The sequence below is a fragment of the Carcharhinus amblyrhynchos genome, chromosome 1 (assembly GCF_965287045.1).
Source record: "Carcharhinus amblyrhynchos chromosome 1, sCarAmb.v2.hapA, whole genome shotgun sequence".
NCBI classification, from domain to species: Eukaryota; Metazoa; Chordata; class Chondrichthyes; order Carcharhiniformes; family Carcharhinidae; genus Carcharhinus; species Carcharhinus amblyrhynchos.
The window spans coordinates 49,248,364-49,272,544 of NC_137324.1; the positions used below are offsets into that span (position 1 = coordinate 49,248,364).

At 44.1% G+C, this 24,181-nt stretch overlaps 1 protein-coding gene across 7 annotated transcripts in view; it reads right to left on the reverse strand.

Annotated features, from left to right (window-relative positions):
• The window catches only part of znf532 (zinc finger protein 532), a 150,629-nt gene that overhangs the window by 87,282 nt on the left and 39,166 nt on the right, over window positions 1-24,181 (reverse strand). For 4 of the 7 annotated variants that reach the window (XM_080218815.1, XM_080218749.1, XM_080181448.1 and 1 more), the window contains one exon: window positions 16,891-17,022. The exons of the other annotated variants lie outside the window; for them this stretch is intronic. The gene's annotated coding sequence lies outside the window, so the exon portion shown is untranslated. The remainder of the gene's footprint in view (window positions 1-16,890; window positions 17,023-24,181) is intronic. 7 annotated transcript variants of the gene reach the window in all.

Below are 24,181 nucleotides of genomic sequence, written 5' to 3' on the forward strand. Positions count from 1 at the left end.
TCATCTGTGTTTCCATTTCTTGAAGCACATCTATTTTGAAATCTGCTTTAATAGGTCCTTAGACTCCATGGAAACTCAATTTGGAACCTGCCAGTGAAACACTGCTTCCACCAAACAAATCAATTTTATGAAACAAATTGCAAATTTTGCCTGGATTATTTTCCAATCAGCAGAGATTACAAATTTAAAATATACTTGTTCAATTGTAAGAATCAGTAATTACATGGACATTACAGCACACATGCGGATCATTTGCCCAACAGGTCTATGCCAGTGCTTGTGCTACAAACCAGCTTCCTTCCACCTTACTTAATTTTATTCTTTTCTCCTTCATGTATTTAGCAGACCTTCCCTGAAACATATTTATGCTAAGCGCACACACGTGCCTTATTGTAAACCTTTTCACATCCTTGCCAGTCTTATGGTAAAGAAGCTTCTCCTGGATTTACTAAAGTAAAGTTTATTTATTTGTTACAAGTAAGGCTTACATTAACACTGCAAAGAAGTTACTGTGAAATTCCCCTAGTCGCCATATTCCGGCACCTGTTCGGGTCGGTGCATCTAACCAGCACATCTTTCAGACTGTGGGAGGAAACTGGAGCACCCAGAGGAAACCTATGCAGACACAGGAACAATGTCCAATGACCCAAGCCAGGAATCGAACCTTGGTACTGTGAGGCAGTAGTGCTAACCACTGTGCCACTGTGTCGCCCCAACATAAGAAATAGGAGCAGGTGTCAACTGTCCCGTTGTGACTGTTGGTAAGATTATAGTTAAGCTCCTTCCTCAGTTACACCTTCCCGTTAAAGAAAATCCCTCAATTCCCTCACTCTCTAACAATCTTTCCATCTCTATCTTGAATTTACTCATCTACTGAGCATCTATCCCTTGGATAGAGAATTCCAAAGATTCATAAACCCTTTGAATGAAGAAATTTCTTCTGATCTCAGTCCTAAATGCCCAGCCCCTATCAGAAGACTATGAGCTTAGTCCTGGGCTCCCCATCAGTGGAAATATCCTCCTAGCATCTGCCCTGTCAACTCTTATCAGAATATTATGTTTCATTGAGATAACTTTCATTTTTCTCAGGGCAAGTGAATATAGGTCTCGTCTACTTAATCTCCCCTCAAAGGACTACCTCCTCATCCCACGTATCAGTCCAGTCAACCTCTGTTCCACTGCTAAGGCAAATATATTCTTCCCTGGGTAAGGAGACCAAAACTGCATACGGTATTCCAGATGTGGTCTCACTAAGGCCTTGGGCGGGATCATACAAACTTCGGGCTAATGTACTGGTAAAATTCTACCCTTTGTGTTAAAAAAAAAAGAGTGTTTTGTGATGTTATTCTGGCAGTGTCTCATGGAAAGCCTTTTTTTAAAGGACACCCCAATCATAAAGTAAAGATGCAGACCCCCACTGCACACCGCCCCTCCCCCACACTGCTTCGTTCATCTCATGGACAATTCAGTAAATGCTTACACTTATACGGTGTAAAAGTCCTTTATCAGCCCAAGCCTGAATGTCTAGGTCTTGCTACAAGTCAGTACAGACTGCTTTAACTCATACTCCATCCCTTTGTCCTAAAGGCTGGCATAAAAATTCCTTTCCTAATTACTTGCTGTATCTGTATGCTAACTTGCTGTGAATATCTACATTTCCCAGTCTCTCACCATTTTACAATATTTTGCTTTTCCCTTATTTCTACTAAAATGAGAAACTTTCCATTTTCCACATTATATTTTTCTGCATTATTGGTCACTCACCAAATCTGTCTATATCCTTTTTCAGCTTCTTTGTGTCCTGTCCCTATTAACCTTGTATCATCAGCAAACTCAAGATATGTTGCAATTTAGATTCAAGGGAAAACGTTCCATCAGCTGGAGCCAAACCCGAGCATAAAGGAAGATGGTAGTGGTTGTTGGAGGCCAATCGTCTCAGCCCCGGAACATCGCTGCAGGCGTTCGTCGGGGTAGTGTTTCAGGTCCAATTACTTTTAGCTGCTTCTCAATTATCTTCCTTCCATCAGAAGGTCAGTAGTGGGGATATTTGCTGATGATTGACAGTGTTCAGCACATTGGCAACTTCTCAGAAACTAAAGCAGTCCATACTCACATGCAGCAAGACCTGGACATTCAGGCTTGGGCTGTTAAAGGACAAGTAACTTTTACACCACATTAGTGTAAGCAGTTACTAAAATGAGGGGAACGATGCAGTGTGGGGGAGGGGTGGCAGGGCGGGTGTGCAGTGGGAGTCTGCATCTTTACTTTATGATTGGGGTGTCCTTTAAAAAAAGGCTTTCCATGAGACCCTGCCAGAATAACATCACAAAACACACTCTTTTTTTTACACAAAGGGTGGAATTTTACCTGCACATCAGCCCAAGGTTCATATGATCCCGCCCAAGGCCAAAGGAGAATGCCATTCTCTGAGCCTCACCCACCCCCGGTATTGAGGCGGGGATGCCGGTAAAATTCCAGCCGAAGTGTCAGAAGATTTGGAGTCTTTGGAAAATATCATCTTATATGTGCAATGCATTTTGTGTCTTCAACTGCAAAGATTGATACAAATGTTAATTATTCCCGATTTCAATTTCTCCTGTCTCTGCCTGGGAGGCTCCCACATTTACTTGAACTATTTTCTTCCCTTTTCCATATCTTTAGAAGCTTTTACAACCTATATTTGTGTCTGTGTATTCTTATATTCTATTTTCTCTCTCAATTTCTTAGGTCTAGATTTCATAGGAAATAGGAGCAGAAGCAAGCCATTTGGCCCCATGAGTCTGCTGCACCATTTCAATTAGCTCATGGTTGACCTGACTCAACATCATTTCCCATACCACGCCCATGTCCCTTGATGTCTTTACAATCCAGAAATCCATGGATCTCCATCTTGAATATCTTCAGTGAAAATCTCTGGACGAAAGAATTCCAGAGATTTACCATCCTCTGAATTAAGAAATTCCGTCTTACCTCATGCCCTCCAAGTGTCTCAGGATAAACAGACTGGACTCTCCCAATGGTGGGGGAGTCCAGAACTAGGGGTCACAGTTCGAGAATAAGGTGTCAACCTTTTAGAACTAAGGTGAGGAGAAATTTCTTCACCCAGAGGGTGGTGAATGTATGGAATTTACTACCACAGAATGTAGTTGAGGCCAAAACATTGTGTAAATTCAAGAAGAAATTAGATATAGGTCTTGGAGCTAAAGGGATCAAGGGATTATGGGAGTGTGGGGGAAAGGTAGGGAGGGGAGGATCAGGATTCGATGATCAGCCATGATCAAAATGAATGGCAGAACAGGCACGAAGGTCCAAATGGCCTACTCCTACTTCTGGTTTCTATGAAGGTGGAAGCACTTCACAAATAGCAAACAGAACCCAATTCCAAAATTCCCAGTTGCATTCCCGTTTCTGGCAATTATTGCCACTGTAGGATCAGGGCAAGGGTATAGCCAGTATTTTTAACAATCAAAGTGTGCCTGACTGCGCTTAGGGCACACCTTACATATCACAAAGAGTGCCTTGCCTCTCCCAAAGATGTCCCAGGACCATTTACCTCTTGGCCATCTAAGCACATCTACCAAGTTCAGGTATCGTCTTACTTAGTCTAATTTGCACAATCCAGGTTTCATACTCCTTACCTTCCAAAGCCCCACTTCACTGGAGGCAACTGGGGGTTCAACGGCTAACTGCCTCTGTAATTCGCAAAATTGTGAATCCTGCCCCTTCTCTAGTCCCTCTCCCCTGAAAGTAGGAACTGTTTAGAAGCTTTCCATTGTAATCAATATCTGGATATTCGAGTTATCGAGCTGGATTTTGATAGATTTTGGAGGTGGACAGGCCATCAATTTCCTGAGTTATGCTTTGCCTGACACTACAACTGTTTTAAGCAGGCCTGTAAACTACTCCCACCCAATGTTTTCAAAGAACAAGGAACAAAAACAGCCCGGGAAACAGGCCCTTCGGCCCAACGAGCCCGCGCCGCCATCTCAACACCACCAGTCCCCCTCTCCACCCACGACCCTTGTCTAATGTTTTATGGCCATCCAGATTGAGGGAAACTGATTTAGGGACAATTTATTCCTGCCAATCAGCCTAACAGCACATCTTTGGTGTGTGGGAGGAAACCAGAGCACCCGGAGAAAACCCACGCAAGCACGGGGAGAATGCGCAAACTCCCACAGACACCGGCCCAAATCCATGTGTCTGCGCAGCAATTAGCGATAGTCACTGAGCTGTCGTCTTGCCCAGTATCTGGTCCAGTTTAGGCACACTAACGACATGAAGCACTAGGCCAATCTCGAACAACCAAGAGCAGCCCCAGTATGACCCATCACGTGTATGCCCCTCGTTGGACACAAGGCGGACCGACTTAAAACCTTCAGCATCTTGCTGTTTCTCAACTCCACCTAAACTGATCCTGCATCTTGATTTTCTAAGCTGAGATCTTTTCTGTTCACCGGGGTACTTATTTGCAAATCCCTGAAGGTGGCAGAGTGTTTGAGTAGGATAGTTAAGAAGGTATAATGGACACTTGCTTTTATCAATCATGATATAGAGTATAAGAGCAAGGAGGTGATGTTAAAGTTGTAGAGCATTGGTTAGCCCATAGCTGGAGTACTGTGTGCAGTTCTGATCACCTCACTATCGTAAGGATGTGATAGCACTAGACGGAATGCAGAGAAGATTCACCAGGGTGTTGACTGGAATGGACCATTTGAGCCACGGGGAGAGTTTAGATTATTTTCCCTGGAGCAGAGAAGGCTGAGGGGAGACATGATTGAGGTGTATAAGATTATGAAAGGTATGAACAGGGCAAATATGAAGCAAATGTACCCCATGGTTGAAGGGGTACAGTTTAGGGTGAGGAGCAGGAGATTCAGCGGAGAATTTAGGGTGGTGGGGATCTGGAATGCACTGTCGAGGTGGGTGGTAAAGGCCGGAAACCTTACAATCTCTAAGCACTTGAAATATCATATCATTCAAGGATTGCTGGAAAAAGCAATTAGTGCAACTTTAGTGTTAGATAGTGTCGATACATACTTGATGGGCCAAATGGGCCTTTTCTGTGCTTGAATAAAGATTCAATGACTATCTTTATTTCCATCCTTATCAGGGCTATACCTCCTCCTTTACCATCTTGCCTATTTCTTTCAAAAATCAAGTATACTGGAATATTTCATTCCCAACCTTGGGCATTCCAACCATATCTCCATAATTTTTATTGGATCAAATCCATTTGTTTCCATCTGCTCTATTAATTCATTTATTCTGTTGTAAATATCAGTCCGTCATGCAAACCAGCCACGCATCCGTTAACTTTATCTACACTTCCTGCTGCTTCAGAAAAACAGCCGCATCATCAAAGATCCCACGCGCCCTGGACATTCTCTCTTCCACCTTTTTTCCCGTTAGGAAAAAGATACAAAAGACTGAGGTCACATATCAACCAACGCAAGAACAGATTCTTCCCTGCTGCCATCAGACTTTTGAATGGGCCTACCTTATATCAACTTAATATAAGTTTTTCTGCCCTAGTCATGACAGTAACACGATATTCTGCACCCTCATTTTTCCTTCTCTATGAACGGTATGCTTTGTCTGCATAGCGCACAAGAAACAGTACTTTTTGCTGCATACTAATACACGTGACAATAATAAATCAAATATCAAATCAAATTCTTTGTACATTCAGATAGAACCTCTTTAGCTTTAGCTTTTTTCCCAGAATTCCATCTTATTCATGAGCAATTAGCCATAGTCTATAAAAAAACCATTGGTGTGTATCTCCATTAGAGCAAGACAACTCATCATATGTACCTTGAGTAGCATCGCTCTATAAACATGAGATAAGGCGAGAAGGTAGGCCTTTATGAACTACCACAACCTACTAACTTTGTAAAATCTCTGCTCCTCCCTGATCTAATTTTTGCCAAAATTCCTACTCTGCTGTACAGCTTTGAAATTTCCCAAACAGTGTTTGACACAAACTAAGGGAATTATTGGAAAATATACAGACAAAAAAGCTGAAAGCTCCACTCCCAAAGGCAAATTTGAAGCGCATAGGGATTAGGGATGCTGGTGGGGGCGATTAGGTAAGAGATGCTAGGGGGTCATAAGTAACTAATGGTGCAGAAGTAAAATCAAGCAAGGGTGTAGCAGAATTTGTAAGTTAAGATGAGGTTGTTGCTTCCATGGCATTGTGGGCTAGGAAGTCAATTGAGGTCTGCCAGGATTGAAATAATATTGATTTGATTTGATTCACTGTTGTCACACGTATTGGTATACGTATTGGAAAAGTATTTATGATCAGGGGGCCTGGGACTGAAATCTCCAGACCTGCTCGCGTCTCCTCTGTCCCACACTTCCCCCATGTCCCCCGACAGGAGTATTTCACTCTCAGCAGTAACAGAGGGAGTGAGGTCAGAAATCAGGGTAGGGTGACACCTACCAGTGGGGGTGGAGGCGTAAGTGGGGGGGGGGGGGGGGGTGGAGGGCGAGATCAGAACTGTGCAGGGCTGTGCAATTTCAGTGATAACAGCTCGGTGAATGCATTGTGGTATGCTGCTAGCCTCTCCAGCTGGAACAGACAGACCCCATCCACTGATTTTTAATGAGATTCCCGGCATTTCAAAATTCTCACTGAAACCATCCTCCCCGGGAGGCAGACTGCTCCCTCCCCTTCCCTCCTGGCAGAACACTACTCCCCCAGTCCACCCCAATCTCTGGCCTCCCTCTAGCCCTGCTCGATCCCAATGCAGAGTGGCAGCAGGAACACCACCCCCCCCAACCCCCACCCCCACTGATCGCCCCCTTGACCCCATCCACATAGGCCCTCCCCGAGGCCCCACCCCTTCATCCCCAAGACCACACCTCCATGCTATCCAGGCCCTTCCCCCAGGCCCCACTCCATTGGCACTGTTCGATGCCAGCCAAAAAAGGTGCGCTTCGGGATGGAAGAATCACTCCCATTGCTTCTTGCGCACTGCACAGACAAAGCATACCGTTCATAGAGTACATAGGACAGGAGGAAAGGAGAGGGTGCAGAATACAGTGTTACAGTCATAGCTAGGGTGTAGAGAAAGATCAACTTAATGTAAAAAGTAGATTCATTCAATTTTGTGAAAGACAAATCAGAACATTTCCTAATTGTGCAATAAGGGGATTCAGCTGTCTATTTCCACCAAACTCAGAATCTCATACACGGATCCAAAAAGGTGATCACATAAAATAGCAAATGTTGGTCTTAATCTCAAGGGGATTAGAATTCAAAAGTAAGGAGGTGACACTTCATTCTTCAGGGCTCTGGTCAGGCCTACGTAGAATACGATGTTCAGTTTTGGGCACTAAATTATATTTGGAGGCAGCATAGATTCCCCAGAATGGTGAAGGGTTAAAGTACGAGGGCAGGTAGCACAAACATGATTTCTATTTCCTCGAGCTTAGACAGCCGTGGGGTAATCAAATCAAGCTGTTAAAAGATGATTCAGGGCGTTGATCCAGAAGATGCAGAAAAGCCATTTCCTTTGCTGGAGAATCCAAAACAAGGAAACTTCATTTAACAATTAGAATTGAGCCATTTAGGAGTGAAAGGAGGAAGCATTTTTCATGCGTTGGATAGTGGAAATCTGAAACCCTCAAAAGGTTGTGAATGTTACCTCAATTGACATTTTCCAGACTGAAATCTTTGTTGCATAGGGCTATCAAGGAGTGTGGCACAAAAACAGTTAAATGGAGCTGAGCTGTGATCTAACTGGACAGGAGGCAGGACCAAGAGGCTGAAAGAACAATGCTCCTGATAATTATTAGTATCTAGCACTTATAATTTTAACCATTGCAAACTATTCCTGCTGAACTCAGTTTTGAGGGGGCGGGGGAGGGGGGGGGGGGTGCGCAGGTGGTGTTACTCTATTTGATCAAGCATTGCCTTGACATCAATATTGTCTACTCTCACTCTTCTCCTGTATTCAGTGCTTGTGCCACATGTGGGTCAGGCACCTCAGACATTCTCTCTTCCATCTTCTCTCAACAGGAAAAAGATACAAAAGTCTGAGGTCACGTACCAACCGACTCAAGAACAACTTCTTCCCTGCTACCATCAGACTTTTGAACAGACCGCCCTTGCTCTACACCCTAGCTTTGACTGTAACACTACATTCTGCACTCTTTCGTTTCCTTCTCCATGAACAGTATGCTATGTCTGTATAGCACATAAGAAACAATACTTTTCACTGTATGTTAATACTTGTGACAATAATTAATCAAATCAAAATTTTCTTTTTTTACCCTCTCCTACTTTTACTGATTCAGTTCATAAGCTTGTTTAGTTGTTATTTTTCAGTTCTGAGAAAGGGCCCAGCTTGGAATCTCAACTTAATTTTAATTTGATGGGCGTCAAACTATATTTGGAGGTAGCATAGCGACCGGAAACTGAATTGGTCTTGCCATGTAAATACTGTGGCTACCAGAGCAGGTCAAACAGAGGCTGGGAATCTTGCAGCAAGTAACTCACCTCTTCACTCCCCAAAGTCTGTCCACCATCTACAAGGCACAAACCAGGAGTGTGATGGAATACTCTCCACTTGCCTGGATGAGTGCAGTTCCAATATTATTCAAGAAACTCCAGGACCAAAATGTTCACTTGATTGGTATCCTGTCCACAAACATTCAAATCCTCAATCACTGGCCAACAGTAGCAGCCGTGTGCACCATCTACAAAAAACACTGCAGGAACTCAGCAACTTCCAAACCCATAACCACTACCATCTAGGACAAGAGCAGCAGATACCTGGGAACACTACCATCTGGTGGTTCCTCTTGAAGTCACTCACCATCCTGACTCGGAACTTTATTGCCATTTGTTCACTGTCACTGGGTCAAAATCCTGGAACCCCCTCCCTAAAACCACTACAGGTGTACCAACACATCAGGGACTACAATAGTTCACAAAGGCAGCTCACCATCACCTTCTCAAGGGCAGCTGGAAACAGACAATAAATGCTGATGCCGTGCTAGCAGTGATGCCGACATCTCATAAATGAATAAAGGAGAAAAGCTGTCAGAGCTCTCCTCACACAAGGATGTTTAGTTTATAATCCTGTAGTATTGGTGTGTCTTGAATGGTCACTAATGAATCATGAATGTAAAGTATCCATGGATCATAGATTTAATTTCCCACTTTACTTCAGTCTTATATAATACTGAGAGACCTAGATAGAGTGGACGTGGAGAGGATGTTTCCACTAATGGGAGTGACTAGAACTCAAGGGCACAACCACAGTGTGAAGGGACGCTCCTTTAAAACTGAGATGAGGAGGAATTTCTTCAGCCAGAAGATAGAACTCATTGCCACAGAGGGCTGTGGAGGCCAGGTCATTGAGTGTCTTTAAGATAGAGATAGATAAGTTCTTGATCAACAAGGGGATCAAGGGGCACAGGGAGAAGGCAGAAGAATAGGGATGAGAATCATATCGCCATGATTGAATGGCAAAGCAGACTCGATGGGCCAAATTACCTAAATCTGCTCTTATATCTTATGGTCTAATAGATAGATACCTGGGAAATACACTATTGTAATGTGATCCAAGTGGAAGCCTTCAGGCTACTTTCCCCAGTCTTGGTCTCAGATGACAAGCACTGGCATGAAAGATAATGAATGGAAACTACAACCCGCTATCTGATGTGGCGTACACAGTAAAGTCTATTCATTGCTAGCAAAAATGAGAAGCTTTGGCTCCATACTTTCTAACCTTGGGCCTTGCCAACTTTGCCTGCCACATTTTTAAGCAATTTGTGAAAAATAATGGAAAGAGGGGGAGCGGGTCTCACATGAAGCTGGCAGGGCAGGCTTAGCAACTTAGGTTTTTGAAAATTCGAGGCACCTTTTCAAAAAAAGGATGCCTCAATTTAAAAGAAAACCCCATGGAACCCCAGCCCACAGAACTTCCCCACCTCAGCACTCTCCTGGCACTGTCCCCTGAGGCAGTGCCAGTGAGCAGTGCCAGAATACTCTCAGGACATGACACCCTCCGCCCAGGGTATGTACTCACTTGCGCATTTCCAGTGAAGTTATGTTCACCAGGTGCACATTGCGGGGGACCTGTTGAGACTCATATGGGTGTGAATGGAGTATGGAGTAATGTGGGAAGGGAGTATCTAGAGTACATGCCTGATGTGCATAACAAATAGATGTAAAGGGGGATCCCAAATTTTAAAGTCGGGATTCCCATTGCATTATGGGGAGTGGGGGATGGGGGGAGGGGGGGGGGGGAAATCAGGCGGAAAATCCGGCCGGCATAACAGCCGTTTTGTGACTCCTAACTGATTTTCCTCCCTCTCCCCACCGCCTTGTATGTGTTTGAAAATAATTTTTTTTTAGACGTTACTGTATTTTAAAACAATAAGAATCACATCTTAAAGAATATTCTAACACCCTTGAAATTAAATCTATTTTTGATTATTAGTTAAAAACAAAATTTGTGTACACAAAACTGAACACCACTGAAGTACATAAAAGTTGTCAAAGCAAGCCACTGTTTGAGTAGTCTGATGACAGAAAGTGTCTGTTACAAAAAAAAACTTCCACATTACTAAACTGACAAATTAAGCAGACTGACTGGTATATAATTGCAGCCTTGAACACAGGCATTTTCAAAAAGAAAGGCCTATAAGAAGCACACTCCTCTTTTTCACGTCAGCTGTAATTCTCTCCGAAAATGCATTTACCAGAGCGAAATAATTAACGTCAGAGGAAGTGGAGCTCAAAACTGTATTAAATTAACATAGTTCTCGACATGTCAAACTTTGAAACGCTGCCAGGTTTATTGACAGGAAGGCAAACATTCAGGTCTCAAGTTTAAATGGGTGGATACACTATGCAGCATGACAACGACGATTTCTCTGCTGAGAATGACCAGTAGGAATGCAGATAGTGTTCTGGATTTATCCAGCAGTAAATATGCATTAGATCACTCTAATATATGTAAAGGTAGAGATCCATGTGGTGGTTAGCACTGTGGCCTCACAGCACCAGGGACCCGGGTTCAATATTGCAACGCTTTGCCAAGCATAATGGTGGATCGATCCAATCATGGTTGAAAATGTCCTCTTAGGGCATGGTACCCAAAGTAGGAGAAGTATATGTATGGGTGCGTATCACTGGAGTAAAACCACCAAAAACAGCAGAATGTTCATTCATCTTCCTCTTTTTGTTGTTTACGGGATCTTGTCTAGTGTGTGTCAGCTATTGGACTTGCCTACTTAATAGTACTATTATTAACTGTATTTTGAGAGGCACTGAAAGCTGTGATCAGATGCATTATATATCCAAGTGTCTCCACAAGTCTATTGGTGCATTAATATATGGGGATTTCAGGAGTACATAACTGAAACCAGACCTTAATTATACATGTAAAGTGGCACATTTTATGCAATTTTTGAATAACTATTGAACTGTTACGATAATACTGCTTTCCATTGCTGTATTATAATAGGCCTATAATGCAACATAAAGTTGCTATACCTTGAGTTATTACTCAACCTTTCGTTAAGTAACCCTGTCATGTGCAACCCTGGCCTGACATCACGCTAACAAAAACATTCTTCTCATCAGATCCCACAGATCGATGGGAAAATTGATTAATATGAAATACAGATTTAAGCTCAAGGACCAAAGTCCAAAAATGTCAAATAATAGCTACATAAAATGAAACATTTTGCATCTGATGCATGTCTGTAGTGTACAAAGTACTGATTGGTTGAAATGCCCCATCACAAAAGAGTCCTCCACCAAAAATCGTGATTGTAAAAAGCAATCCATTTAATTTCTGATTAAGAAATATTCAATTCACAAAATAATCAGCCAACAACTCCAAAACATACAGCCAATAAAATCTCTCAGAAAAACTTACAATGTACTATCCCTATTGGTTCCCCAAATGCTCCACTCTGTACGTCAGAAAACAGCATTTCTAACAAACAGCTAAACAATTCTGCAAAACAATCTTACCCATCGACATTGTAAATACATCCCACAACCTCTCTGCTTCCCTATACGTGCTTTAGGTGCACATGGACTACACACTGCATCCAGGTGGCCAAAAAGCAAGATCTCCTAGTCACCACACTCTGGCGCTTGTTCGGGTACACTAAGGGAGAATTTAGCATGGCCATTGTGCCTAATCAGCATATCTTCCAGACGGTGGGAGAAAACCACAGATGCGGGGAGAATGTGCAAGCGTGACCCAAGGTCGGAATTGAACTCAGGTCCCTGGCACTGTGAGGCAGCAGTGCTAATCACTGCGCCACCGTGTCATCCCCAAAGTTCTGCAGATCGGAAATCGGCTGGATGAATCATAAGAAACCCATCGAAAAATCTTGCAACTCTGAGCAGATATTATCCTTGAATGAAGAGGTAGATGACAAAAATAGGCATTAGATTTGCTTTATGTTCAAAGCTCAGATCCTTCAGTTGACTTTGGACCTTGTGAATTGATGAGAGTGTAACGGTATAAACCTTGTGTACTTAAATGGAAGTGAAATGATGGAGAGGATTAGAGAAAAATAAGGTTCTTTCTAAAATGGAGTTTGGAGTTAGGAGGAAAGAGAGCAACTGAGCTGGGTGAGAATGCCTAGAGGAGAAGAGGGCCATGCAAGGAGGGACATCACTAAAAATGTAAGAACGTAAGAAATAGGAACAGGAATAGGCCATACGGACTCTCAAACCTGCTCCATCATTCAATACGATCATGGCTGATCTTCGACTTCAACTCCATTTTCCTAGGGCTTTCCATATTGCTAGAATCTCTGAGTGACCAAAATCTGTCTCTCTCAGCCTTAAGTATGTTCAATTGAGCATCCACAACCTTCTGGGGCACAGAATTCCAAAGATTCATAAACTTTGAGTGACAACATTTCTCCTCATTTCAGTTCTAAATGGTCATTCCTTTATCTCCTTCACCCCTTATCCTGAGACTCTTATTCCCCTATCCGGAGACATCCAGTCTAGTTGGGAAACCTCCTAACTCGGTAAATCCAACCTGGGGCACAAATCTGGACTAACATGCCTTTTGCCTTCATAACTGCTTACTGTACCTACACGTTAACTTTATCTTCCTTTTATGACCAGAACCAAATCCCTCTCAATACCAATGTTTTACTGCTCTTAAAAACATTCTGCTTTCCTATTCTGACAACCACAGTGGATAACCTTCCCTACATTATAGTCCATCTGCCATCTTGTTGCCAATGTACGAACACAAGAGGTCATCACTTAAGGGTGAGGGGGGGGAGGTATAATTTGGAGGTAAGAGGAAGGTTCTTTACACAGAGAGTTGTGGGGGTCTGGAATGCGCTACCGAGTAGGGTGGTGGAGGCAGGCACGTTGGACTCGTTTAAGATGCAGTTAGATAGGCATATGAGTGAAACGGGAATGGAGGGATATGGTAGGGGCTATTAAATAGGGTTAAACCTCGGGAGACACCGGAAGGGCAGGCTGTATAACTAATATGTTTTGTCTTTATTCCACAGGTGGAGGTCCACCTCGTGTCAAGCGAGGGGCATGCACACGGCGGGTTGTGCGTGGGCTGCTCTTGGAAGTCCAGGAGTGGCCTAGTACTTCATGTCGGTGTGTGTGCTTGATCCTGGACCGATAGACGGGCTCCACAACAGCTCAGTGACTAGCACTGCTAGCTGTGCAGATACATGGATTTGGGCCTGTGTCTGTGGGAGTTTGCGCATTCTCCCTGTGGATGCGTGGGTTTCCTCCGGGCGCTCCGGTTTCCTCCCACACCCCAAAGATGTGCTCTTAGGCTAATTGGTTTCCACCAAATTGACACTATTTCTTCCCTGAATCTGACTGAGTAGGGTCCCATTCGTAGACATGCAGGGTAGAATAGGTGTAGGGCGATGTGGCGGCGCGGGCTCGTTGGGCCGAAGGGCCTGTTTCCCGTGCTGGGTTGTTCTTTGTATCTTTGTATCTTGAAGCAGCCTCTGTGTCCTCCTCATATCTTGCATTCCAGATAGGTTCAGAGAGGTTTAGGAAAGGAATTAATTATTTTGATGCATGTCATTGTAATAAGTCCTCGGAGGCAGAAGTCTCTTCGCCAAAATCCCCTTAGTTACAAGTCTGACAACAGTATGAAGAGTGCTTTCAGTTAACAATTTATACTTAGAGTCCCAGAGGAACTGACACTCCTGGATAAGTACAAAGCAAGAAGCTTCCTGATTGGCCTTCAATTTGGCCCTTAATCAAGGACCTCTTTTAGTATCCAACCAAATAAACAAAATCAACTTAACTTAGGGACAACTCAAAAGGGGCAGCTCCCTAAAAGGAGGGGAACTGCCCGAAACAAAAACAAAGCCAAGAGGAAACTTAGAACATCAAATTGAAATGTGATTAAGGAGGTCAATAATATACTCCAGTCCCTGCAGTGCCCAATGGGCACTGAAGGCGTCAACTGTGCCTTCAGACACCATATGCTTCCCTTCCAGAGGCACCTGGCCATGAATATAGCCGCAGTAGAGGGGCAGATAATCAGGTCAGACAACCCCTTGATTGTCCGCTGCCTGGAGCTGTAGATAGCATGCCTTGCCAGGCTCAGGAGCAGGTTCACAAGGAGGTCCTCCTCCTGACCCACCCCCCTACCCCACGCCAGGTGTCCGTAGATCAGAAGTGTGGGAAGGAAGTGCAAACAAAACATCAACAAAAGGTTTTGAGGAAATTGAAAAAGGTTGTGCAGCCTATAACATGAAACACAGCCATGGTTCATGGACTCCACAGGTTGCAAAAAGAGCACGCTTGGGAGCCCGTGAACCGGTACAACCTACAACTGTCTGGTACAGATGCGTACAGCACCCTCCACCGCAGGTCCCCAAGATAGCGGGGGGAAGATCCCTTCATAGAGGGACCTCCACCACCCAACAGCAACAAGGTGTATCGAAGCGACAGGCAAAGATGCAGTAGTAGAAGGTGGGGAGCAGCAGCTCTTACAGGAAATACGCGATAGCAAAGGAAAGGGAGGGTATTTCCACGAGGTGCATCAAGCTGTGGGGCACCCGACCCGGGGTGGGGTGGGGGTGTCTAGGTTAGAGCTAAATGTGAAATTCCATCGGAGCAGGGGTATGCTTGGGCAGTCTTTAAATCAGGGAGTTTCTATTCTAACAGGCCCGCCTCAATTCCTGATTAAAGCTATTACAGTCATGGAAACCTGGAATAACACAGCAGAGAAGGAGGTCACTCAGCCTATTGTGCCTGTGTCAGATAAACCCAAGTCATTTGTTATTCCTATCAATCATTAAACACCAAGGCTGGAATTTTCCGGCCTTTCAAGCCAGCAGGATTCTCTGGCTCCACCAAATTCTTGACCTCATTTGCAGTGGTGGCGGGACGCAAACAGCTGGAAAATTCAAGCCGAAGTATTTCACAATGAATCAGATTGCACAACACTGAAACTTCCTGGGGAGCCATTGCCCAAACTCCCTCAAAAGTGGACATGCGATTGAGAGTATGGTAACACTTGGTAAAAGCGTGCACTTTTAAAAATTTACTGCCACTGACCTTGTCTGTGACTTTCTACTTTCTTTGTTGCCTCCACAAATTTCAGAATCTGCTTAATAGCCACCTTAAGACATGGGCCGGGATTTTCCGTTCCGCCTTGCATTGGGCAGGTTCAGCAACAACAGCATAAAATATCAAAAAAGGCCAAATCATCCCCCCACCCCCCATCCACAACCACCCCTTCAGAAGATTCATCCATGTAGACATAACAGTGGAACGGCGTGAAAGCCAACAGGTCTCCCAAGGTATGCATCTGGTGAGCAGATCTCCCAGAGGAGCTCAGTTGAGTGCAACACTCAAGGAGGTAGAAGATATTGCCGAGCAACACTGCCAGTACTGCAGTGCCAGGGGTGCAGGGAGAGGTTCTAGGGCAAACTCCTGTGTGCTGAGGCAGTCTTTAAAAATGGCAGCCAATCCTCAAGTGGACTAAGGCGAGTAGGTGAATCAAAGGACACTCACACAGCGATAAGTCTTGGGACGTGTCCCTTTAAGTGGTTCCTTACAAGTCTGGGACTATATGGTGGAGAAAGCTGCTGTGGCTATTGGTTCCTGCCTGTCCTGGGCCTTTGCCGGTTTCTAGGAAAATCTAAACCATAATGTGTGCTTCAGAATTCCTGACACCACAGCATATCTGTTTCAACCTGGGGCTCCAATCTGCTTTCAGGGCTACCTATACACAACTGGGACGAGTATGGAGTGGCCATAACATCAAGACAGGTTAGGTGCGGAATCTTACACCCAGAAAATCTGCAGACACAATAGGCCAAATGTCTAAGGTGGCTGTTGAGCAGATTCTGAAATTTGTGGAGGCAACAAAGAAAATAGAGAGTCCCAGGCAAGGTCAGCGGCAGTAAATTTTTAAAAGTGCACGCTTTTATCAAATGTTACCATACTCTCAATTGCATGTCCACTGTTGAAGGAGTTTGGGCAATGGAAATTTAAGTGTTGTGCAATCTGATTCATTGTGAAACACGTCTGCTTGAAATTTTCCAGCTGGTCGTGTCCTGCCACCTTCTGCGCCATTGCAATTCTGAGAAACAGGTGTGCATTACGCCTGGTTTGTATTCAAAAAACAAGAGCAGCAGTTACTGCCTCAACGTATCCAACTAATTTCTGCAGAACGTAGCTCATTTTGGGTGCCAAGCACTCCAATTCAAATGAATTCAAAAATGCCCTCGCATTAACCGGCACTTTTTTCATTGAGAAGATTGCCAGACCTGACATTTTGCTTTCGATTCATATTTTCAGCAATTACATTTTCTTTTGAAATCTACGAAATGGTGCCTGGATGTTCCGCGATAACTGAAACAGAGACAAATGTTTCACAAAAAACTTACCTTGCTAGTAACAGAACGCAGTGGGCACAAAGTATTTGCACTCGGCATTGAAGGCTAGAGCGAGAGCTTTCCAAAGGATTTTAATACTTCAATAAGCCATGTTCAGAGACACATTACCTCTCGGCTGAATTTCTGAAATGAGAGTTCCTTTTTTATAGCCAATGAAATATATATATATATATATACAACTTTTTCCACATCTTAATACAAGTATGTCAAGGATTATGTGCAGCAGCTCTCATGTTCTTGGCCTAACAGAGGAACTGGGATAATAATTCTATTTATGAGCCCCTGCAGGATAACCAGTCCTTTCGGAACTTATGGCAGATAGCATTTTACCTAAACCAAAGTCTTAATGGCCTCAGGATAAACTGAGCCCAAGAGGAAAAGGTAAGATTTTCTCTGCAATCAGCCAGCAAGGAACTCCAGGTAAAGGGTTGGGAGAACAGTAGAGCTGCCAGCTGAACTAGAAAACTGATCTTTCACACATCTTCTAATCTTCTTCCTACTTTGGCACTTGTTGGACCCATCAATGACCGGATAACAATTGCCAAGTCCAGATCTGAATGGATTTAGCTGATGAGAATTTGGCAGCTTTGCAGAGGATGTCAGCAGTTAACTTTCTGATGAGGTTTTCTTCAGTGTTACTAAATTGATCATCCCATTGCTAAAGACAGCAGACTATGATAGGCCTACCATCCCGTGCTATAAACATTTGCTACTTGGCAGCACATCTCTTGCGAAAGTCAGAGACCATAAAAGGGACATATCTCATGACTGAAACATGAGATCAATCTCTCTCCATATTTGTTTTTTATTCACCACATTAGTGCCTTGGCTTGTCGGAACACAGGAATTAGGAACGGGAGTAGGCAATTCAGCCCTTCGAGCCCACACTTCGCCATTTAAGATCTTATCCTGGTCTCAACTCCATTTTCCTGCCTGCTCCCCAGAGCCCTTTATCCTTTTCATAAAATCAAGAACATATCTATTTCTTTCTTGAATCTGTTGATTGATTCTACTTCCACTGCACTTAGGGGAAATGAGTTCCACAGGTTCACAGCCGTCTAAGAGAGGTAATTTCTCCTCACCTCAGTTTTGAACCTACCTCCTCACACTCTATATCTATGACCTGATACCTTGTACCTAGCACTGAGTCATTTGTACGAACAAGAAAGCAGATTTGCTTCCAGGGGCTGGATTTTCATGTCACAAGCGGGAATTGGGCGACAGGAACTAATCCCATTTTCATGGTCCCACCTCTGTCTCAAACCTGCCAGTCGGATTCTCCGGGTATCCAAGCCCAAAGCGACTTCAGGGTGAACTGGTCACTGGAAAATGAAGGGGAACTAAGAACAGGGGCGGCAGATTACGAAGCCAGTCTTCATTACCAAAAATGCATCCCTGGTGCTTCTAAAGTATTCAGTGGCTCACCAATTTACCATTGAACCTTCTGACCACTTATTACCCTAGCACCTCCCCCGATCACGCATTATCCAATTTATGAACAGAATTCACCAGCTAGAACATAACAGTTGGAAACTCTGGAATAAAACTCCGAGTAAAAACCAGACTTTGAAACAGCCATCACAACACATGTCTAGGCCTTTTACATAAATGGGAAAAGAAATTCCCACATTTGACTCTCCCTTTTAATAGTGTGAAATGTACTCCACATTTTAATCCAACAGATGGACATATTTTTGACTGTTCGCCAGTCGGCAGAAGTAATAATTTACAAACACATTTGCTTTAGGGTTAGTTGCATCTTCCAGGCACAGTATTGTCATAGCTAACCTTAATAAACATAGTTACAACTCATCCTGCAGCATTTACTGATGAACTGTAAAGGCGGCAAAAACCATTGTATCTACCCATTAAACTCTTCCCATTTCCAGTCCATAGTTCATGCCTTTGTGCTGCTTATGTAAAATCTAAACGCTGCTAAGGCCTGTCGCCTCCAAAAGGGGCGGGGTCTCAATGAGCCCACAATACTGTCACCTTCATACTGCAGAGGAAAGGGAACACCCTCCCGCACCCTCATGAAAATGGACCAGGGGAAGAACAGTGGCAAGACTCCCAGCAATTCCACTCAGTAGCCATTTTCTTTGGCCCTGCCGTCATTTGGTTCCGAGCAGGACCATGGTGACTTACTGTGGTGCAGCTCACAGGAAGAGAGGTCCAGAAAAGAGAAAAATAAAGATTAGCCAGGCTTTTTTTTTAATTTTTTTCATGGAATGGGGTCATTCTAGCAAGCATTTGTGGGCCATCCCTAATTGCCCTTGAGCTAAGTGGCATGCTGGGCTATTTCAGAGTGCAGTTAGGAATCAAACACATTGCTATGAGTCTGGAGGCACATGTAGAGCAGATATAAGGAGAGCATATTTTCTTCCATAATAAACATTAATGCACCAAATGGGTTTTTACAACAATAAGAAATATAAGAAATAAGAAATAGGAGCAGGAGTAGGCCATCTAGCCCTTCGAGCCTGCCCCACCATTCAATAAGATCATGGCTGATCTGTCGCGGCTCAGTTCTACTTTCCCGCCCTCTCCCCATAGCCCTTAATCCCCTCTCTTATCAAAAACCCATCAACCCGCGTCTTAAAAATATTTAGCGAGGCAGCCTCCACCACTTCAACGGGCAGAGAATTCCAGAGATTCACCACCCTTTGAGTGAAGAAGTTCCTCCTCAACTCCGTTCTAAACCGCCCCCCCTTTATCTTGAGGCTGTGCCCCCTAGTCCTACTGTCTTTTTTGAGCGGGAAGAGTCTCTCCACCTCTATCCTATCCATCCCATTCATCATCTTATACGTCTCAATGAGATCTCCCCTCATTCTTCTAAACTCTAACGAGTACAAGCCTAATTTATTCAGCTGGTCACCATTACTGAGACTAGATTGATATTCTAGATTTTGTCAAAGGAATTTAAATTCTACCAACTGCCATGATGGGGAGGGGGGGGCAGGATTTGAACCCACATCCCCAGAAGTCTAGTAACATTACCACTAAGCCTCAGTTCCCCACTACATATTGCATTTCCTATTCACTAACTTCTGGAAATATAACATAAATGCCAATAATACACAAGGGACTCATGGGATAAATGGAACTAACGAAAATGTCATTCCATGGATTGAGAGATAATTGGAGGGCAGGATGCAAAAGGTAGGGATTTTTTTAAAAAAAAGGTTTCTCAGACCAGAAAGAGTGGTTTGTGATGTTTCCACAGGGGACTTTGTTGGTGCCACTCCTATTTATTCGACACATAAGTAATCTGTTTTCAAGAATTAAGAACGTTGAATTAATTTGATACCAAATTACACACTATGCCAATGTGTGATCAGAACTATGAAAGAGCAGGAGGGTATGCAAATCGGAGACAACCAGCTTTGCTGTATAAAATATAAAAAAAAGTTTTTTTTAAATTTGTTCATGGGATGTGGGTGGCGCTGCTGGGCCAACATTTATTGCACATCCCTAATTGCCCTTGAACCAAATGGCTTACTAGGCCAGAGACCCAGTTTTAATTCCAGGCTTGGGTCACTGTCTGTGTGGTGTTTGCACATTCTCCTTGTGTCTGCATGGGTTTCCTCCAGGTGCTCCGATTTCCTCCCCCAGTCTAACAAGTGCAGTTAGGTGAATTGGCCATGCTAAATTCTCCTTCAGTGTATCCAAGAGGTGCCAGAATGTGACGACGGGGGCCTCAGCTATTTACCATTTATATAGATGATCTAGAGGAGGGAACCGAGTGTAGGGTGTCGAAATTTGCTGATGACACCAAGATTGGGGGAACGGCAAATTGTGCGGAGGGTGTGGAGAGTCTGCAGAAGGATCTAGATAGGCTGGGCGAATGGGCCAGGAAATGGCAAATGGAATTTAATGTTGGCAAGTGTGAGGTGGTCCACTTTGGTAGGAATAATGGTAGGAAGGACTATTACTTACATGGCGAAAAACTGCAGCAGGTGACGGTGCAGAGGGACCTCGGGGTCCTTGTGCATGAGTCGCAAAAACCCAGCTTGCAGGTGCAGCAGGTGGTCAGGAAGGCGAATGGGATGCTGGCCTTCATAGCGAGGGGGATTGAATATAAAAGTAGGGAGGTCTTGCTGCAGCTGTATAGGGCATTGGTGAGGCCGCAGCTGGAGTACTGTGTGCAGTTTTAGGCGCCGTACCTGCGCAAAGATACTTTGGCCTTGGAGGGAGTGCAGAGGAGGTTTACTAGGCTGATACCGGAGTTGAGGGGGTTGAGCTATGAGGAGAGGCTGAATAAACTAGGCTTGTACTCGTTAGAGTTTAGAAGAATGAGGGGAGATCTCATTGAGACGTATAAGATGATGAATGGGATAGATAGGATAGAGGTGGAGAGACTCTTCCCGCTCAAAAAAGACAGTAGGACTAGGGGGCACAGCCTCAAGATAAAAGGGGGGCGGTTTAGAACGGAGTTGAGGAGGAACTTCTTCACTCAAAGGGTGGTGAATCTCTGGAATTCTCTGCCCGTTGAAGTGGTGGAGGCTGCCTCGCTAAATATTTTTAAGAAGCGGGTTGATGGGTTTTTGATAAGAGAGGGGATTAAGGGTTATGGGGAGAGGGCGGGAAAGTGGAACTGAGCAGCGACAGATCAGCCATGATCTTATTGAATGGCGGGGCAGGCTCGAAGGGCTAGATGGCCTACTCCTGCTCCTATTTCTTATGTTCTTATGACTAGGGGATTTTCACAGTAACTTCATTGCAGTGTGAATGTAAGCCTCCTTGTGACTAATAAATAAACTTTAAAAAAAAACCTCCTGAGGGCATTTGAGAGTCAACCACATTGCTGTTCCTCAGGAGTCACATGTAAGCCAGACCAGGTAAGGACATCAGATTTCCTTCCCTAAAGGACATTAGTGAACCAGATGGATTTTTCCAACAATCGACAATGGTTTCATGGTCATCAGTACATTCTTAATTCCAGATTTTTGTTTTATATTGAATTCAAATTCTATCTGCCGTGGGGGAACTCGAACCCGTGTCCCCAGAACATTAGCTGAGTTTCTGGATTAATAGGCTAGTGACAGTATCACTAGGCCAGCGTGCTCTGGGTTCCGGTTCAAATCCCGCCATAGCTGATGGTGGAATACAAATTCAATAGAAAAAATTAAAAAGATGTTAGAATAAGTCAAGGAAAGAATATACAAGATAAAGATGATACATGAAGTTGAGGCCAATATGCCAGAATATGATTAAAAACATGCATTTTACAATCTCAGGATGACGGAAATTGCTTTTCAAGCAAATGAAATACTGTTAAGTGTAATCACTGTTGTAATGTAGGAAATGCAGGCTAATTTGCAGACAGCAAGGTTCTACAAAGTGCAGTGTAGTAATGACTAGTAAATCTGTTTTGGTCATGCTAGTTGAGGGATACGTATTGGCCCGGGCACGGGGGAAAAGTCCCTGGAAATTCAGGATAATGCCCTGCTATCTTTTACATCCACCTGAAAGGTCAGTTTGAGGCCTTCATTTGACATCTCGTCTGAAAGAAACAACCTTCAACAGTGCATTCTCAGGAGAATATAAAAGCAATGGAAAAAATGTATCCATTGCAAGGGATAGAGTGCTACTGCTCTAAGCAATTCTCATGAGCAATGGGACTTCTTTTTCAACTGCATAGGTTAAAGAGGTCTTCCAGATTATGAAGGGTAATATTAGAGTAAATGGTATTTTCGATGGTCAATGAAATGATACAAATTTTTAAAAAGCACAGAATGATTTCAAGGAGCTATTTTACAGCGGTTAAAAGCTGGAACTCTCTGACACAGATCCTGGTTCAAGAGGAGTCAATAAGTTGTTTCCAGGAAGAAATTAGATAGCTACTTGAAAATAGGAAATATCCAAAGGGTAACATGAGCACTTGAATAAAAACATAGCATTAGTGGCTCGTGTGAAGGAAAACATCTTTGTCGACCTACTGGGCCGAAAATTGCTTTCTGTACTTCTTTGTTTCGACAATTGGTGACATTTTAGATCTCTTTATTTACAATTGGTCAATTCCAACATATTAACAACTGCTTGCATCTAAGCAGCCGAGTCACTCGCAGATAAATCAATGGGATCAAACAGTAGCAGCGAGATATTGCCCCCAATGTTCTGGCCACTTCGCATCCAGCATAGAATACAGGGCTGAAGAATCGCGGGTCAGGGGTTCAGCACATGCTGCGCCAGCATCTTCCCACTCTCCATTCCAGAACATAATCTAGTTCCCTAGATCAGCATATTCAAATGAGTATTTAAATACGCTGAGTCCATTCAAGACTGGATCTTCCCTGCTCCCAGGATTTTCTGACCTTCGGGCACAGTGAGAACCTGGCAAGAGTCACTGGTCTACACAGAGAGCTGCATGATGGTCACGCATGGGGGTTTGGTGGGGTGGGGGTGGGGGGAGGGTGGTGGCGGCCTGGTGGTGGAACCTGAGTGACTGGGGCGTGAGGTGGGGGAGGTGTGGAGAGTCATGAATATGGGGCATGAAGCGAGAGGGGCTCAAGAAGGGAGTCATGAAGGGAGGCATGAAGTGGGAAGAAGGGAGGTTGGGAGAGGGGTCATGAGGGCCCCAGTGCCAGCAATCTTCACTGGGGAGAGGAGTGGGTAAACATCACTTCAATGGGTGTGGTGAAGTGTAGTCCATAATGTCCATGGGAGGACAGAGGGCGTCCTCAATCTCATTGTGCGATCGGGGCACCCTTTAAAAAGGATGCCAGACTTACCAACATGTTTAGGCCCTGTCCCTCTCAAAACCAATCAAAACTCATCCCTCTCCCAAAAAATAACCAAGCGTGGGAAAATTGAGATCTGATTCAAGCCATCCTATCCGGCACAAAGTGACATCTAATTTTTTTTTGAGAAAATCCCACTCATTAAAGTCATCCTAAATAATACAACAGGCACGATTCTCCCATGCTGCTGTGCTAATGTTTTAACACGGTGGGCCAGGACAATCTCATGTTGGCCGATTCGCGGTTCCCAGACCTGGATTTCCAGTGGTGGATATCGACTGGGAGGTGAGGCCAATATTTAAATAGCCTTTAAAATACAATGTAAATGTAATTAGGGGGCTCAGGACTGAATTCTCCAGGCCCACTCGCATCTCCCAGCCCGCCAGGAGTATTTCACTCCAGCGGAGTTCAAACTAGCTTCCCACTTTTGGGGAACTAGCAGGATGATCTCGCCGGAGTGAAGGTGGGAACAATCAGGGCCCCATAGAAGGTCAGGCTGTGGAGGTGGGCGGGGTGGGGGGGGGTGCCATGGGTACGGACAC